Raw genomic sequence first — 18,789 nt, forward strand, 5'->3', positions numbered from 1 at the left:
TTTCTTTTTTTGCGGAACCAGTTTATCTTTCTTCTTACTTCTGGTTGAGAATACAAATGTAAAGGCTGGAGCTCCACCAGCCACCTGAGACAATAGGCTAATGTTAGGATTGGAACCAGTGCTGGAGTCGCATAATCCCAGGCATATGGTCTGTCGCTAAGCTACATCCCCAGTTGGGCTCTAGAGTAAAAACACGAAGACCAAGTGCCTACAATTAAAATGTCTCAGAGCTGCCTGGCTATGGGCCTTCCCTACCTGAGAACAGAATCACTCTTTCACTTGGGCTTATGAGACTGAGTTTCTAAGTGCTACATGAGGTTCCTAACTACATGGAAAGTACCTGCCACAATAGGGACTTTTTAAATTCTCAAATAGGACTAAAATTCTCCCTTTAGTTGTTGTTTTTGTCAGAAAAACCTTTTCTGATTGGCCTAATTAAAAAAAAAAAAAACATTGACCTCCACTTTCTCCGTTGCTCTCTACCCTCTGTTTATGTATTTAATAATGTCTAGTTTGAGCTTTCGTGAACAGACAACTGAAGTAGCATTTACAACTACTTGGAACAAAGCAAGCAAATGATACGTGGTGTTCACTACTATGCCCAGCTTCAAATCAGGGAACAGGATTAAGGAGCCAACAGCAGATTTAAGTTCTGGGTCACTGGGGTTTCCACGCTGATTTTTTTCTATCAGGAGATAGAGATTGTATTTTTTTTCTTGTGGTCTTAATCCAAGATAATAATTTTTTTTTGGCAGTGCATTATTTGCACATAAACCAGAAAGAAATCCAAACTGTACTAAAATAAGTAGGAATAAAGCAGTACTATGTATGCAACTTTCTTTCAAGTGACTCAGAAAAAAAAATTATAGATGGATAGAAGAGATATATAACACATAAGTGAAGGCCATGAGAAGATAGATAAGACAAAATATTAGCTGTAGATGAACTGTAGCAGAAGAATGAGATTTTAGTATTGGTCATATGACTTTTACGTGTAAAATTGTTTCTAAATATAAATTTTTTTTTAAAAAAGTGACTTTCAAATAACTTACAAACCACCAGCGCAGGCCTTCACTTAGAGATAAAGAAGTCAGAACCCAGTACTAGCTGCGATGCATTTCAATCTATTTGTGCAAATGAGAGAGTTAATTCTACACTTTTAATATTAGTGAGCTTTTCGTTTATCACGTTTTTATTCGAAGCAAGGCTCCCCGGTTTCTGTAGTGCCCCACTATTTAATTTAGATAAATTCGAACGGGAGTGTAACCGGGGCTCAAGGGGAAGAGGGTGTCCTGCTCCCGCAGCTGTAGAAGGAGCAGGTGCCCTGACGTGGAAAGGGGCGGGTGAAAACCAGGCATGCACTCTGCTTCAGGCTTTCTGCCTATGCTAGAAGGATTGCTTTCTTTCTTCTCCTCCTTTAGAGAGAGAGAGAGAGAGAGAGAGAGAGAGAGAGAGAGAGAGAGTGTTTCTGGGTTTTTAAAATAGGTCCGAAGGAATGGAAAATTTTTGTGGCAGCTGATAGCGAATCCAGCACGGCTCATTTGCATATAGATGTTTCAGTTTGCGGTTGCATAATCCCCCGAGAGAGGCCTGGTTGAAATGGGCAGCCAGGCTGGCACAGGGCTGCCGGGTTCCTAATGAAAACTAAATTGAAACTTGGGAAACATTTGCCTCGGAGGTGATCAGGCTTTTTAAAGTATCAATTTCAATCTCAAAGATGCAGGTAGGTCCGTGCCAGTTTACCCCTCACCCTTAAGTCCTAAAACAGAGAGAGACGGGGTAAGGAGTAAAAGATAAATCATTAGAAAAAACTCGAGTTAACCAGCTCGCCTCCTTCCCTTAGCAATTCTGCCTGAAGAATTCAAAAGAGTGAGCAGGGAGGAATGTAGAGAAGAGAGATGCAGAGGCTCGCTTTGCTGGAAAGAGTGGAAGCAGCAAAGCTCTTTTCCAGGTATCCTGGCGAGGCAACCCTTGGAGACAAGTCGTAATCCATTTAGAGGCCCAAGACTTTTCAGATTGAATGTACCCCTGAACTTGACTGTGGGCTAAGCAGATAAGGACGGCTCAACAACAAGATAATGTGGAAAGAAAAGAGATTACCAAAAGGTCAAAAGATTAGCCGGGGGATAAGAAGAAATCAGAGGAAAATAAGGGAAAAGGTTAGAAACTGATACCAGGCAAGAAAGATAAATCAAGTGAGCAAGTGGAGGAAGTGAACATAGGAGGAGAATAAGAAATAGCAGGGAATTGGTCGCCAGGTAAGAGAGGAGGACAAATATAATTAAGAATAAAAATGCAAGAAAGCAAAAGGGCTGATAACACAAATGAAGAAAATAAAAATAAATATCCAACTGATATCTCTAAGGCTTTTTTTACCCGAGTCTAATTAAAACTGGCATGTCATTTTTTTAATTTCTTTTTCTCACCTGCAGAACTACTTTAAGTTTTTTTGTTATTACCACTACTGTTTTCCTTTGATTAGTCTATCCTAAATCTTACTGTTTCAACATCTGAACTAAAATATAATATCTTTATTCATTAGCTAAATCATCACAGAAATTGGATCAAGCTTTTGATTATTGATTATATTAAAGAATATATAAATGTGAGTGACATAACACACAAACATGCACACAAACACACAGATACAAACATGCACATGGACTATCAATATGTGCATGTACACAGGCAAGATCGTTAGCTATAGAACATATTAGTAATTAAGTGTACATTGCCCATGAGGAAGAAAATTGATTTACCATTTGGTGACATGCATAGCCTTTACAGGGTGGGGTGCCTGTTATATTTAAGGTTAATTCTTAAGTGGTACTCTTTACTCTCAGTCTTTGTGTCATGTCCCACTGCCCATAGTTTAGTGTCACAGAAATAAGTGCTGATGGAACATAATTTTAATTTTTTTTGTATTTTATGGGGAAGGGTCTACAGGGTGTTCAGGGTCTCACTACTAGATCGGACTCGTAGTGATCCACCTGTTTACAGCTTCCCAAGAGTTGGGACTACAGGCATGGGCCACCAACCCCAGCCGCTCCAAGGGCAGGGCCAGCATGGCAGGCTTAGGGATCGAAACCCCGGACCCTGTGCCTACTTGCAGGTTCCTTAATATGCTGAGCTATTTGGCTGGCCCTAATTTTTTCTTTTTTTTTTTTTGTGCCTAGCTCAGTCTACCCTGGGGGCGGGGCTGGCAAGGTAAGTGGTGCCAGGGATCGAACCATGGTCCCTGTGCACCTGCCTAAGCTCACCTAAGAAGGTGCTTTAGACCACTGAGCTATCTCATCAGCCCCCATAATTTTTATAAAGAAGGGAAAAGGTAGAAGTACGAGAACTACCAATTGTTTTCTGTCATAGCCCATCCCAAGAAGGCAGGACCTGAAGTATGGAAGAGCTTTTGCTTCTTTCTCTTAGAGTATTATATAGTGCAGATGTCAGATAAGAGAAGCTAAGTTATTTTGTCAATGAAATAGGTAGAGAAAGTAGTCCTGTGGGAAGATTCTACAACAGAGAATTGGAGGAGGGACCTCATTGAAAATAGGAATCTAATAAGATTAAAAAGCAAAATGGATCTGGGAGGTCTGAAAAGAAAATATAGGGCCTGCCAGATATCTTAGCAGATTAAAACACCTGCTCAGGGAGACGCAGGGGCCAGGGCTTTGATCCCCAGCCTGCTGCGCCAGCCCCACCCACAGGGCACACTGAGATGGCAATTGAGACTTGGTGTGGTGGTGCGTACCTGTAATCCCAGCACTTGAGAGGCTGAAAAACAGGAAGGATCACTACAAGTCCAATCTGTCTAATAAGACCCTGTAGACCCTGCACTAAATACATTTTAAAAATGAAAGAAAATACTTACTATAAAATATAAATCCATTTTTTCTTCCTTGGCTAAAATATCCAGGAAAACATCCATTTTTACCAATGTCCAGTGAGGCGGATTTTCTTTCTAGTTGAAGAGTACAGCTAAAGTCTACCCAAGGTTGACCATGGTAAGTCACACCTAACCACAAAGGAGCAACTGTTACACAATCAGATTAAGTGTAATTTAACAACTATTTATTCAGAGTGTATTCTGCCCATGGTCATACAGGAAGCCCCGGGGATCAGTGACTAGTGAGCCAGTCCCTGTACTAGGGAAGTGCTCAACTGTGGGATTGCGAGAGAGAAACTTTTGATCTGCTTTGCAACAATCATTTGCAGATCCAAGACTTTTAAACCAAAAGCAAACAAGATGAAGTTTCAACATGCCTGTAACATAACAATCTTTGGCTATGCATGTTACGCACCACGTCTGTGTCAGATGCTAAGCGGAGCGTTTTACATGTTATGTGCCATGTTATCCTCAAAACTAATCTTAGACGTAGATTTTTGAAAATTGTCACTGTACAGAAAAACCTGGAATTGGCCATGATTGACTAATGCTACAAAATCATGGCTATTATGTGGCAAATCAGAGGCAGAATCAATATTTGTTTGATAGAAAAGCCCATGTGCTTAAGAACATCATAATTAACTTGAAAATTGGAGTATTTGACAAGTTAAAACTATTTCAAGTAGTTCTTTACTGTCTAGAAAGGCCGTAGACCAATGGAAAACTATCAGTTTTAGACTGGCTCACAGCTCCACCTCAAGCCCGTAGGGGCAGTGTTGGTGTGCATATTTTCAGAGTGCGTTTGGTCACACACCCGTGTGGCTGTTGACTGTGCCACTATCCAGAAAGCCAACTGGTTTTCTGCTTGAGGTGCTTTGGTACAGAGTCACTATAGAAAATCCTTGGAATCAATAATGCACATTCAGACCTGAGTGTGAAAATTGTACAATCACATACCATAAGACTCTCTCAGGCTGTCACAGAGAGCACATTGGCCAAGCCATGGCTGTGGCTCATCCACATCGCTGACACTGACAAAGGTTCTGCAATCGGAGGTCCAGGATCTCAGGATAAATCCTGAGAGGATTTCACTGACCTTCTCAGACCCAAAAGCTACAACTCTTGTTGCATAGGTCCTGCTTTACCTTGGTCTTAACCATCCAGCAGAAAAGTATAAAAATGAAATATAAGAAGTAAAGCCATGCTGTTATGTTGAGCTGTGGGGGACTCTGACATTGCCAGTTAAACAGAAGACCCATTGCTATTAAGGGCTACTGTACTCTTTTAGAATATTTTGCTGAGTTTACACACCTATAATATTCAAATAACGGAACTTAGAAAAAAAGGGTTATACAGATGAATGTCCATTTTGTATCTGTGTATTCAATGTGGATGGGATAGATATATAGTTATATTCTCTTGATGAATAGAATGATTTGTTCTAATGGTGTTTGTAAATAGGATCTCAAGTCCACATCTTGTACAGCAATTAACCACTAAGAAGAATGTATGCACTGTGTTAGTTATTAAAACTGTCCTTGCGATTTGATTTGAAACTGTCTCATTGCTATCTGTTTATGAATAAAATTATGAAAAAAATAAATAAAAGGAGAAAGTAAAAAAAAAAGACTCCAGAACAGTATCAAAATTTCAAATGAATAGGACAAAATATTCATGGATGGCTTGTGTTTGAGAGAATGAAGGAAACTGGAGAGGTCCATGGCTCTCTGGACTGTGGGCTCTTAGCTTTTGTTTTCCTAGTTTCCCTGATATACCTTCGCTTTCGTTATGGACTCCGGTTGACTCCAAATATAAGCCAGATTTTCTTTCTGGAATGTCAAGAATATTTTTGACAAATTAAAGGTATTTATAGTTAATCCAGGCAATTAAAGCAATATGAACTATATATATTGTTGTGTTCCCTTAAAGGAAGGAAGGCAGTAGAAAAGAGATGTTTTTGCTCAGGATTTTAATAACTATTGGACTAAAATCACTCATTACTCTCAGGCACGCTGCATTTTGGTTGACCTTGTGAATGTCTACTTGATGGTTTTCAAAATCACTTATCCATGCAGTTTGGCATCTTTGTGCTATGTTAGCAACCCTGGCTTTGTAATAAATTTTACTTCAATCTTTTATGTGTTCCCAACTTTTTTCCCTTCTTCCTTGCCAAAATATGTAAGTAGGCATCCTGCATTTAGAGATGAACTCTAAGAAGTAATTTTATGACTATAAAATGATCTTAACATTTCAAAATAATAACATTGAATTACTCATATACTTTGTTTTTTATTAAGTTTATTGGTACAATTTATATATACATAATGATCACGTTCATCACAGGGAACTTGTGCCTGTATATGATGTATCTTCATATGTCATTTTTTTCCCACTTTCTTTCCCTCCCTTTGGTCCCTTCTCCCCCTCTTATTTACAAAGGTTTGTTTCCATTTTATCTTTCTTTTATCATTTTTCTTTTCCTTTCCTCCTTCATGTACTTCAGTAAATATTCAAAATCTAAGTAGTTCTTCTCCACCTAAAGTCCTAGAACCATTGAGAAATTCATTTTTAATGAAGTGATGAAAATCTGTATCAAACTCTTAGTAAACCTACAGAGTGCTTACTACCATCGAATGACTTTAAGTTGGGTTTTGAACCTGTAATCTAACTTCTATTTATCAGTGATTTTAAAAGAGAATTTGATCTTTCAGGAATAAAATTTATTTTGTCTCTAAACTTTCTGTCCTTTTCCATTCTATTACTTCCTTCAAATTCTTAGTAGTCAGTTCTGTTTTCCAGCTATTGTGTTTTATATAAATATATGATCCCATACAATTCTCATAGGAAATCTGTGAGCTAAGTACAAGTAATATTTCCCTCTAATAGTTGCATTACAGAGCAGGAGAAAGAACAAAGAGAGAGAAAAGAATTTGTCATTTTGTTTTCTAGGCCTTCAAATGATTGTGTAGAATCCTTCCACATTGGGTGACTGTATATCTGGTATGATTTGTGTCTAGATGTAGATGCCCCTCCAAAAACCTCATGCAGCTGTGGGTGGGCTTCTAGAGTCAATGATTGATTCATGGTCCAAAGCTGGGATTACGGTTGTGAGTGCTGCACCCACCCTGGGCAGGAAGCTTGCATACAATACAAGGACAGGGGAAAGAGGCTTGCTCTGTGCTGCTCCTTCCACTGTGCTCTTGTTGCTTTTGAGGTTTTCTGCCACCATGAGCTGCTGCCCTGTGCCCTGTGCCCTGTGCCAGTCTGCCTTGGAGCCAGGTGAGTAAGGACTGACCTTCACCAACTGTGATCTCAATGAACCTTTGTTTTCTTAATTGTAATTGTGGAGTATTTGGTATCAGCAATGAGAGAAAGGTAATCAAGACAAGATCTTTTATATTTAATCCACTAATTCAAAAGACAGTCTCTGCTGGAAACACCCTCACAGACTCAGAAAGAACTCTACCAGTTACCTGTGCATAGTTCAATACAATCGAGTTGACAACTAAAACTAACCACCATAATCTCCCAGGTTCATAATTAAGTTAATGTGTCAGAATCTCCAAACCAACTATACCGAGACATCTGTCAAATTAGAGATCTTTTTATGCATTTGGGCCTTGATTCACATATGCATGCATTTATATCCCATGTTTGTATCTATCTACCCGTCCATCCATCCACTCATCCATCCATCCATCCCTGTAGAGAAAGTTGATTTCAAAACTTGTGTCCTCCCTAGTCTTTATTATCAAACCATTATTGATGGCTTCATAATCAATGACAGATTTATGAGGCTCTTTATCAGTAAAAGATGTTTATCAAAGCAATGAATCGATCTTTCAAATTTTAGCAAGAGGTTACTACTCTACTGCTATCTTTGATGTAAATTTCATACCAAGTCATAGGCCTATAAAATAGTTTAAAATTTTTTTTTGAATTTTATGCAAACAGAAGGTGGCAGAAATGGTGTAGTTTAGAGATAATAGTGAAGAATTTTGGAATACATATATTTTAATGCAAATGTGTTTGTTATATATTTATACACATTTATTTGCACATATTGATGATATGCACAAAGAAACACAACCACACACATGTACTGTCCACGGGTTCTGGGAAGCACATGGAGAAGGGGGAGAAGAAATATCCTTTGAGCAGGAGATTATCTCTGCCTATCCAGTGTCATTGGCTCATATTTATCCTAAGGATGGGCTTAGAAAACATGCCCATGGAAAACTTTCAAGGCCCGAGGCAAGGTAAGTTTGGGTCTTTCTAATTCCAAAGCCTGAGCGCTCAATTCTTTCCTACAAATGGAAAACTTAGGTATCAAAAGACAGCATCTTAACTCCTGTTTCTCTTCTTAATACCACCACATCTCATTATAATACTGTCGTTTTAATCAAAGCCTGAAGATAGAACTCTGCAGAAATTTCTCAGCATCGCCAAATGTATTTGTGATACCTGATTTGCTTGCCTGGTGTCTGTGAGAACGGTACTCTGCATATGCAGAAGAGAGAGGTGGATTGGACAGAGAAAAATACACTGATGTGTCAAATAGTCCCTGAAAGAAAGACAAGATATGCAAATAGACAACGTTCAAGAATATGTTTGATCACTACAGCAAAGAATTGAGGAACACTGATATTTAGGGAATCCACTTTTTGGGAAAGAAAAGAGAAGAATAAATCAAAGAACATTACCCACTTGCATGAGTTAAAGTCTTAAATGCCTTAAGCGTTATCAGGTACTTCAAGATAAAGTGTGGCAAGGGATCGATCCTCTCTCACTCGGAACAATGTTACAGGAGACCACATTTAGAACAGAACACATGGTCAGTACATTGTTTAAGGACCGCAGAGGTTATGAATACAAGTCTTTAATTAGCACAAACACAGGAGCATTTTAAATGCCTCCAGTCCCAGCAGCTTTATCACCATAGACTCTACCTTTGAAGCTTTGTTTTGATCATTTTTGGCTCCTAAAAGGGATTTTCATTTCTGTCTTGCTATTCTAAAGTTTGCTTCTTTGGTGCGGGGCCTGACTGCCATGTTGCAAAAGCACATTTCCCAACCCTAAGAAGAAACAATGCTCGACGCCGATGCCTCTGCCCTCACTGAACGTTTTCTTTCCTTATAATTAATCCCAAAGAATGGGAAGGCATTGCTTTCTCTATTCACCAAGGCACAAAACAGCAAACAAAGTGCACACTATTCAGAAGCTCTGAGCAGAAAAAAAAAATAAAAAAATAAAAAGTCCAGCAAGGGAGAGCTCTTTAGGAAGCATTTAGAATTTTGAAAGCATTTTTAACCATTCTGGTAGAATGGCCAGTGTTTCCATGTATACTACAGATCAATCAATGTAAAGACATTAGTGAATATTCTACTTAGATATTTTGGTATCTGGGGCCGGGGAGATGGCTCACTAGACTAAGCGCTTCCTTGGCAAGCGCAAAAGCCTGAGTTCAATTCCCGGTTCCGCCCCCCCCCCCCAAATAATTAATTAATTAATTAAAAAACTTGGTGATCATTTCAGTTATACTGTTCTAAAACATCTTTACTGGTGACAAAAGTAAAGGAACATACTCCTTCTCTATTATTTATAATATTCAGAAACAACTTATAGGTATTACTACAGTGGATTCTTAAATAAATTATAGTGTATCCATTGAGTGGAATCTAGGGAAATATTTAAAGTTGTGTTTCTGAATATGTCTTAATAATTGATAAATCCTTCTGTTTTATATTAAGAAAACACTTACATGTTATATATACTTTAAACATGCTCATAATAGCTTATTTTAATACCTAACATCTGTAACCAATCCAAATGTTCCCCAGAGGATGAAAAGATCAAAAACCATCGTGGGTTTATATAACATAATACTATTAAACAACAAAAAGAACAAATGAGTTATGCATGAATGAGCCTTAAAAACATCATGCTTAGCGAATGAAAGCCAGACACAAAACATTGCACACTCTATGGTTGCATGCATGCATTTCTCAAGTGGGCAAGAGTAATGTATGGTACAAAAAGTAGATCAATGTTAGTCAGGGGTCTGAGGACTCATTGTCCAGGGGCATGTAAGACCATTCAGAGTTACACAAATGTTCACATGTGTTAGGAGTCATGGCTACAGAAAGTGTTTTTTAAAGAAATTATCAAATTACATACTTAAAATGTATTCTATATTATATAACAGTACATTGAAAAAATTGGTTTTGGTATCTACTACGTGTAGGTTGTCTTTGTTGAGGCTTCTGTAACAAGACAGCATAAATGGGCAGACCATAAACAATAAAAGAAGAATTTCTAATTGTTATACAGACAAGATGTCCACTCAGGGACCCACAGGTTTGGCATGCTCCAAGTCTACTTTCTGCCTCTTAGGTGGTAACTTCTCTCTGTGTCCTCCATACTAGTAGAAGGAGAAAACCAGGGATTGTATCTGTTTCTATAAGAACTCTCATCCTATGATGCCTTTCCTATTCATGACCTAGTCTTCTCACAAAGGCCTTACCTCCTACCCTCCATTTAGGGTTAGGATTTCAATGTGTGAATTGCGTGGCAACACATTCAACCCATTGTATAATTAGTGCAATTTTGTAAAATAAACAAAAATTATGTATAAAATACTATAAGGGCGGGTGGGTGGATAGTTTTGTAGTCTAAGTGCCTGTCTGGCAAGCACAAAGAACCAGGTTTGATCCCAGCAGCACGTGTCTTGCCGGCCCCACCTTGGGTGCACCATGCCAGCCACTGAAACCAGGTGTGGTGGTGCATGCATATAATACCAGTACTGGGGAGACTGAGACAGGAGAATCACTATGAGGCCTAGCTGCATAGTGAGACCCTGTACCAAGTACATAAATAAAAGATTAAAATAATAGTAAATAATAATAATAATAAATGCTACCAGGAACACTAACACATTGTAGAAAATTTTCATCTATTGTTTCTAGGTATTTAAATTAGGAGTCAATTTTTACTTTTGCTATTTTTCTGATTAGTAAAATCTTTATTGGAAGCATGTATTATGTTTTTAACTTATGTATCTATATACACTGTCTCCTCTCCAGTTACTAGTCTCCGTGGATCTGTCCACCTGTTCCTCCTTCTATCCATCTACCCTCTTTTATATTCCCAAAGTATTACTGCAAGGGATTCAATGACAGGTATTATAGAAAGATAATAGTTTAAAATGTGCTTGCAAAACTTTTAACAATTCTTCATTAAGATTCAACTCAAAGATATCTTCTTGACTACATCTGTGGACTTGCCTACTTTGGCCTTTCAATAGCTTGGAAAGTCACTCTAGAGAACAATGATGAAATGTTTGATATTTTTAAAAAGAGGTTCACTGACAGTTAAGAAGGCTTTGATCATTCATTTTGTCAGAATCAAAGAATAGGGACTATTGATTACCTAATACTCTGCAGACACAATTATATGGCAAAAAATGACTTGAATAGCTTTGATTATTGTCTCTAAAATCTCAACAAAAATGGAAGTGGTTCTGAGAAGTTGCTATTTTAGCAACATCAACAGTAACATCACCTACTTCATGAGGCTAATAATAACCTAAAAAGAATAATAATAGTAAAAGAATCTGGGATATCTTCCTACTTATAAAGAACTTTATGACCAGTAGTTATGACAACTAGACTCAATCACAAATCTCAAATCCTAGTAGCTTACAACACATGCTTCTGAGTGTGTCTTGGGTGTTTCCAGAGATAGCAAATTCAGGAAGAGCCATCCTGATTGGGGTAGTGCCACCCAATAGGCTCTCAGCCAGGGAGTGAAAGGGGAAGAAAAAGGAGGTTGACCTGCATTTGAAAACCTCTGTTCCTCCTCAAAAGGAATATATTTTGCTTCTGCCATTGCCTTTGGACATCAGATTCCAGCTTCTTCAACCTTTCAACAAGGGACTTTCCAGGGAGCTTCTAGGCCTTCAGGCTCACATTGGCACTGCATTCTTGATCTGTTTTGTTGTGTAACTTCCACCTTCTTGGGCTGAGCAGGTACTGGATCTTCTAGCTCCCTGGGCCTCAGGTGGCCATTATCAGTTGTTGGGATTGGATCCTGTAAACCTAGCATTCAAGTATATATTTGATTCTTTTCCTCTAGAGAACTACAACCACGACTCACTTCTAACCACAGCTCTGGTGATATAGCAGTCTTACAAGGAATTGGTAGCTAGAACAAGCATTCAAGACCTAGTTTGCAGATGAAGATGCTGAGTCAGCAGGTTCACCACCCTATTAAGTGGTAGAGTTAGCATGTAAGTCTCGTATCCCTGAAATGTTATTTCCACTACATACACTGATAGTCTTTTTTCTTTTATCTCCATATTGTTATTCATGCAGGTTTTGCTTTCTTCTGGAGTGAATAGATAGCAAAAGATTTTGTAGAAGTTTTGGATGTTACTATTATGATTAATCCTTTTGCTGTTATGCTCCTACTTTGAAAGTGGACAAAATGAAATATAGCTTATAATGACTTTAAATATTTCCAGGCCATGTTTACTAAATTCATTAATATCTGAAAAGTCGCGTACATAGGCAATCGAATTTATATAATCTTACTTTTCTTCCTTCCTCTGATCAAGTGTCAATATTCTAGTAAGTTTTTCTCCATGTTATGTTTCTCTTGCTGTGACAAAATATCTGAGAAGATCAATTTAAAACAAACTTTTCAGGCATGGTGGCACATACCTAAAATCCTAGCCCTTGTGAGACTGAGCCAGGAGGATTACCACGATCCTTGAGTTCATGGTCAACCTGGGCTACATAGTGAGTTCAAAGCCAGTCAAACTCTATAGTGAGACCCTGTCTCAATAAAGAAATAGCTATTTGGGCTTACAGCTTCAGGTATTTCGGTGCGTGGTCAAGTGTCTCTGTTATTCTTGGGCCTTTAGCATGCCAGGACATCATGATGGGAGCATAATGGAGCAGCTGATATCTGACATAGAAAGCAAGAAAAAGGAAAGGGCCAGTGTCCCAGGGTCCTTCTCAAGGCCACTATCCTTACTGCCACTAGGCTTCACCTCCTAAAGTTTCCATTGTGTACCAGTAGCCACATAGATTGATAACAAAGCCTTTAGCACGTGGCCCTTTTGGGGACATTTAAGATCCAAATCACAGCAAACAGAAACTTGACAGATTTGGGAGTGTGGATCACTATGGGTGGGACAGGTACAATGAGGAATGCAACTACAGGTACTAAAGCAGCCTAAATGAAGTATTTAAACCTAAGCATCTCTCAATCTGTATAGAGAAATAGATTCTTATTGTCAGCTGTAGAACTTATGTAATTTCTGTATTCAATCAATTGTAGGATACAAAAAGTTTCTTCCCTAAAACTTTTTGTTCCCTAGGAAAACACTTCTACTTGCCAGTTAAATCAGTGCCAAAAAAGACATATTTTACCAAAACATTTGTTTTATGAATTTTATGTTTACATATCTAGAAATATGATTACTCTTTCTTATTGGTATGAAAACATCTTTGTCATTTAAAAACAAATAAACCAAAAAGTCTCCTTTAGCGGCATTACTCATAAGAAAGTAATTGAGAATATTTCAAAGACAAAACAGTCATTCCCTCTACTAGTAGAAAGGCTGAAACTCAATGAAATACCAATATCATTATCAAAATGGAATGAGAATTCAACTCATCTAAGCTTCTGATTTTAATTAACTAACTTTCCTTCTTCCAAAAGTAATACAAATGAAAGGCGCCACATTCACTTGGTGAAGAGATGGAAACTAATTCGAAATCATTAAAGAAAGCCAAGAGAAACTGCCTATGGACAACTGGCTTCATCTACAGGTTCATCTTTTTCTGCCTGAAGTTTCACTGAACAGATGTTCCATTTTCCTCATCTTCTTGAAATACATACTTTAAAAAAAATCCAGGCAAAAATTTAAAATTTCATGGAAGATGATGGCTCAGGATCCTTTTTGTACCTTCCAGAATTTTCTTCTTCAGGCTGATAATACAGTAGGAGTTTGTTTTGAAAATAATTGGAAACCCTGGTAATTCATGTGGCTAAAAAGAAGTCACCCAAACAAAGCAAAGGACATGGTAGACTCAAGGAAAGATAGAGGTTTGCAGTGTAGTGAAGTTCTGAAATGTCCCATTCCCTATTTTTTTGGGGGGGAGGGAGAATTGGGGATTGAACTCAGGCCCTTGTGCTTGCCAGGGAAGCACTTATTCTACTGAGCCATCTCCCCAGCACCCCCATTCCCATTTTTTCTGAAATATCCTATTTTCATTTTTCACATTGTATGTGGGGGAAATTCCTGAAAACCATGTTAATACATTTTGTTAATTCCAAAGTTAAAGATTTAGACATATTTTCTCTTCATAGGACACAGCCAGAGGGACATGTGTCCAATAGATGTTTTCTTCTACTTTCCTGCATTGTTAGCATTATGCAAAGATAAGCAAAAGATAGAAATACAGACATGGAGTTATGTGAGAACCTGGTTATGGGAACAAAAACTGAGGCCACCATAGGACAAGCAGAATGGATGATAATCTGATTGTTTTCCTGTCCATTTTGTTCATTTATTCAACTCTAACCAGTACTTCAAAATTGCGAAGTCCTAGAATTGCTGTTTGGAAGTGATGAAATCTGGCTCTTGTTGGCAGATTACACATGCTGGCTTCTACTGCTACATTTAGGTTGTTCTCTGGTAGAGCGGAATATATTGGCTAAACATCCAAGTAACCAGAGAAACATGTTCCTTACTGCCACACCAGGATGGTCATCATAATGGGATTAAAGAGTGCGTTCAACTGCATCTTATTCTGCAGGCCATGTTTAAAAACATATAGAGAACTCACCCATATCCCCCCAAGATGAAAAAACAGCAAAAGTGATGTAAGTATGTATGTCTTCATTTAAGCAGGTTGGATAAATTTACAAATACAAAGGCAATTTCTGAGTGTCTCTTGCACCTGCCAACTGCTTTACTGTAAATGTGTTATTTTATTCTTCTAAGGTTTCATGTCCTAATCTGTAAAATGGGAATATTAACAGAACTTGCCTTAGAGTATTAATTATGATTAAATAATTAAGAAGACATCTAGAATTGATGTGTTTAAAAATGTTATGATTGGGGCCGGCAAGATAGCTCAGCAGTCCAAAGGGCCTGCTTAGGCAAGCTTGGGCAAAGCTCAGGGACCACGGTTTCATCCCCAGCACCATATACTATACCAGCCTCACCCGGGCTGAGCCAGCCACAAAAATAAATTATTATTTTAACATTTTGCTGTAGACTGAATATGAGCTAGTATGAAATCTAATTAATATATTTATTTATCTTTGAGGACACATGAACTTCTATATATGCACGTATGCATACATACACAAATACATAATTTTTGGAGAGGAAGAATCTTTATTGCTGCTAGCATAAATAACTTATTGTAGTGAAATTCAAATAATATAGAGAAAATAACTTCCAGGTTATCTGAAGGGAAGCCAGAGATCAGTTAGAAAAGAGTTCTCCACATCTCAAAGGAAGCTGAGTGAGGCCTTGGGACTCTCCTCTTTTTTGTAACAATCATCATGCAAGTCAAAGGGGTCTCTGGGGACCCGCAGTGTGAGAGCTGGACAAACAGACACAAAAGTGTGCAGGGGCTGTTTTTCTATAGTCAAGCATAAAACCTATTCCAATAATGCACACATTCCCAGACCCCATTTTCTCATGGCTATAATTTCTCTGAATATTGTTTAAGGATTATTGCTTTAAGTCTTTGTCTCTGGCATGGGGATTAACTGGAAAACTCTAGATTTAAAAACTGCCAGAAAGGCATTTGCTAGGAGCCTGGATGATTTCAGAGCTTTTGAAATACTGTCATCAAAGACTATATGAGCTGAAGTTCAAGGAATTTTTCCAAAGTTTTCCTAATGTTTCATAATTTCCCACGTAGACATTTTCTGTCTCTCTTACCAGGTATGGTTTCCTTCTCTCATACATTTCTTATTGAAAAATTTCTATGAACCATGGAGTTTAGAAATCACCTGCAGCAAGTTCAGGAAAGCACTCCCACCTCTAATCAGACCAGAAGTGGTGCCTGTGGGTGGCAGAAGAAAAGACTCATGTCTGCTCCTCCTACACGGTCTGTGTACACAAATGGCTCCTGGAGGAGCCTCGGGCTTGTGACCACCTCATGGTTGATGTGCTGAGATTTGTCACATAAGTGGTGGGACTTATCTTGAAGTGGAAAATTTTCTCGAATGCACACTTTCCATCTCGTAGGAACCAGAGAGATAGCTCAGTAGAATAAGTGCTTGCCTGGCAAGTGCAAGAACCTGAGTTTCATCCTCGGTTCTGCCAAAAAAACAAAGAAGAGCCCATCTTGTACTTACCAGGTCTTTGAGGACCATGGTTTGAGTAAATGAATGGAGTCTTGCCCTTGCCTTTCCCTTGAGTCTTAGATTCCTCACCTGTGTGTTGTTTGTCTCAGATTTGGATTAGAAAACATTTGAAAGGGGTGAGAATGTTCTGCTCCTACTCTACAAGTTTGCAGACGAGCAGGTACTGTGGGCGAAGTCCTCTTTCCCCACCACAGACTTGGCACTGAATCAGGACTCATCTTCCTACAGCGGTGACTTTCCTCTGTTCAGACAGAAGCCTCAGCAGTGGCTGGGAAGTCCAGGAGTTTGAACAGCAAGAAAGGCGTATGAGAGAGAAGAGAGCGTGTTCTTTCTCCTCAGAGGAAAGATCTCTGAGGAGCCAGGCTATGGGCAGGGCCTTGGTCCAGAGTGCTATGACTTGGCGAAGGGCACAGGGCCCAGCAGGAAACAGAGGCAGGCAGCCAGGCCATGTGGACACAGCCCAGAAGGCAGAGGGAAGGCAGGACTACCATTTGGTCAGGCCGCAGGTGACTAGCACTCACACCAGGCCTACCAGATTCTGGATATATGGCTAGGCACCTATATTTGGACTCCTTTTGCTAGTAAAACCATGACTTCTCACTGCCTGCTTTGGTTCAGGAAATGGATGACATTTTCTGCAGGTGGAAAAGCACAGCTGAGGAGAGAAAGGGAAAGCAGTTCTGACAGACACAAAAGGGCATCCTTCTATGGTGCTGGATTGATGCTCTCTTTCTGTCATGCTGATCCGAGGGCCGTTACATAGCCAGAGAAACGGAGCTGGAATGCAATGGATGTTCCTTTGGTCCAGACAACTGCACAGGTTTTGCATAACTTAGAGAATAACCCGCTGGGAGATTTATGTCAGCGTGTCCCATTCTCTCAAGAAAAGAAAATATCATGAAGAAAAGAAAAACATAGATTGTAGGGAGTCATTACAAATATTATTTTATTTCTGATCCAAAACATGTCCGTGATGTCTAGAGAGATGACCACATGACAAGCAGAAGACCAAGTGCTTGTTTCCTACAGCATAAAACGCAGCTGGATCCATCTGGACAATGTGAAACGAATTAATAAACAGACAGAAAGGGAAAGGGAAACTTTAAAATTTTAACAGTGTCTTTTGTCACTGTACATTAATATCACTCTCAATCTCAGCCAGAACAAAAAAAGGAAAATTTAGATGTGGCTGGAAAAACTGTCACATAGTGGAAAAGCAACGCTAGTACAAGACTAGTCACCGCAGCCTGTGACTCTGCTCTGAAAAATCCAAGTCCCTTCAGGCCATTCTCAGTAAGGCCTTTGACAACTTTTCTCAAGCTGGAAAGTTACATTAATAAAGCCAGTGGACACAGAAACGGGAGTACCCCTGAGCTTTGTGTTTTGGTTGACGCCCATCTCTAGTTAGAAGGTATGCTTAATGACAATCTGAAAAGTAGGTGCCCTTTTCGATAGGCCGCCTTTGTGAGAAAGGCAGTAAAAATAGGACAAAAGAAGAGGAGTTTGGGGGTCTCTTGCCTTTCCCAGTCAGTAGCTTTAGGGAAATCTGTGGTAGAGGAGGCCTGAGGCAGAGAGCCTGATACTCTGACGGACCCGTGGAGTGAGCAGCTACTTCAAGGTCCTGGTTTTTTCCTCTATATTAGTTAGCTCAGGTTCCCAAAAATAAGATGCCATAGGCTCCACAGATGTAACGAGAGACATTTATTTTCTCACAGATCTGAAAACCAGAAGTTCACAATCGAGGTGTTGGTGGGCCACACCTTCTGGTGAGGACCTTTGTTTGTATCTAGATGTCCCCCAAAGCTGCGCATGCACCTAAATGGGGCTTCCAGGAAGTTATTAGATCACAGGGGCATGCCACGACCCTGTGCCAAGCTGCCTGGTCTTGAAGCCAGCTGAGCACGCATTAAAACCTCTACAAAGTGTCAGTAAAAAGATCCTTTCCTCCTTAGAGCTGTGGGTGTCATGAGTTATGTTTCAGTAATGTGAAAGTGAGCAGGACAGCCCCCCTTCCTTCTGGGTTTTGCTTCTCAGAGGCCCCCCTTTCTGTTGCCTGTTGTGTCCTCGCTGTGTGTGTGTGGGGGGGGGGCGTTTCTGCTGACTCGCCATTTTATGGTCACCGGTCATGGGAGCCCAGGCCCACCCTTGTGACTTCATTTCACCTTAGCTACTTCCTTGAATCCTCATCTCCAAATATTGTCACATGAGGGGACTAGAGCTTCAGCATATTCCTTTTAGAGGGAGCCACAATTCAGGCCATGCCACTCTTTAAATAATTTTAGTTTTGTAGGCACAAGCGGGAGATCACAGCGTTGGAAAACGGAAATTCTAATAGAAGCTCCCAAAGGGAGCTGGAAAGCTGAAACTAGTAAGAACTGATGGGCATATTACAGTTTTTCTTAAAACACCTCCATGTAGATTTCTTAAATATTTTCATGGCAACCAGAGTGGTTAAGATGGAAAAATAACATTCCTGCTTGCTGGGAGTCTGTGGGGCTGAGGTTCCCGCG

Source organism: Octodon degus, unplaced genomic scaffold (assembly GCF_000260255.1).
Source record: "Octodon degus isolate 3935 unplaced genomic scaffold, OctDeg1.0 scaffold00044, whole genome shotgun sequence".
NCBI lineage: Eukaryota > Metazoa > Chordata > Mammalia > Rodentia > Octodontidae > Octodon > Octodon degus.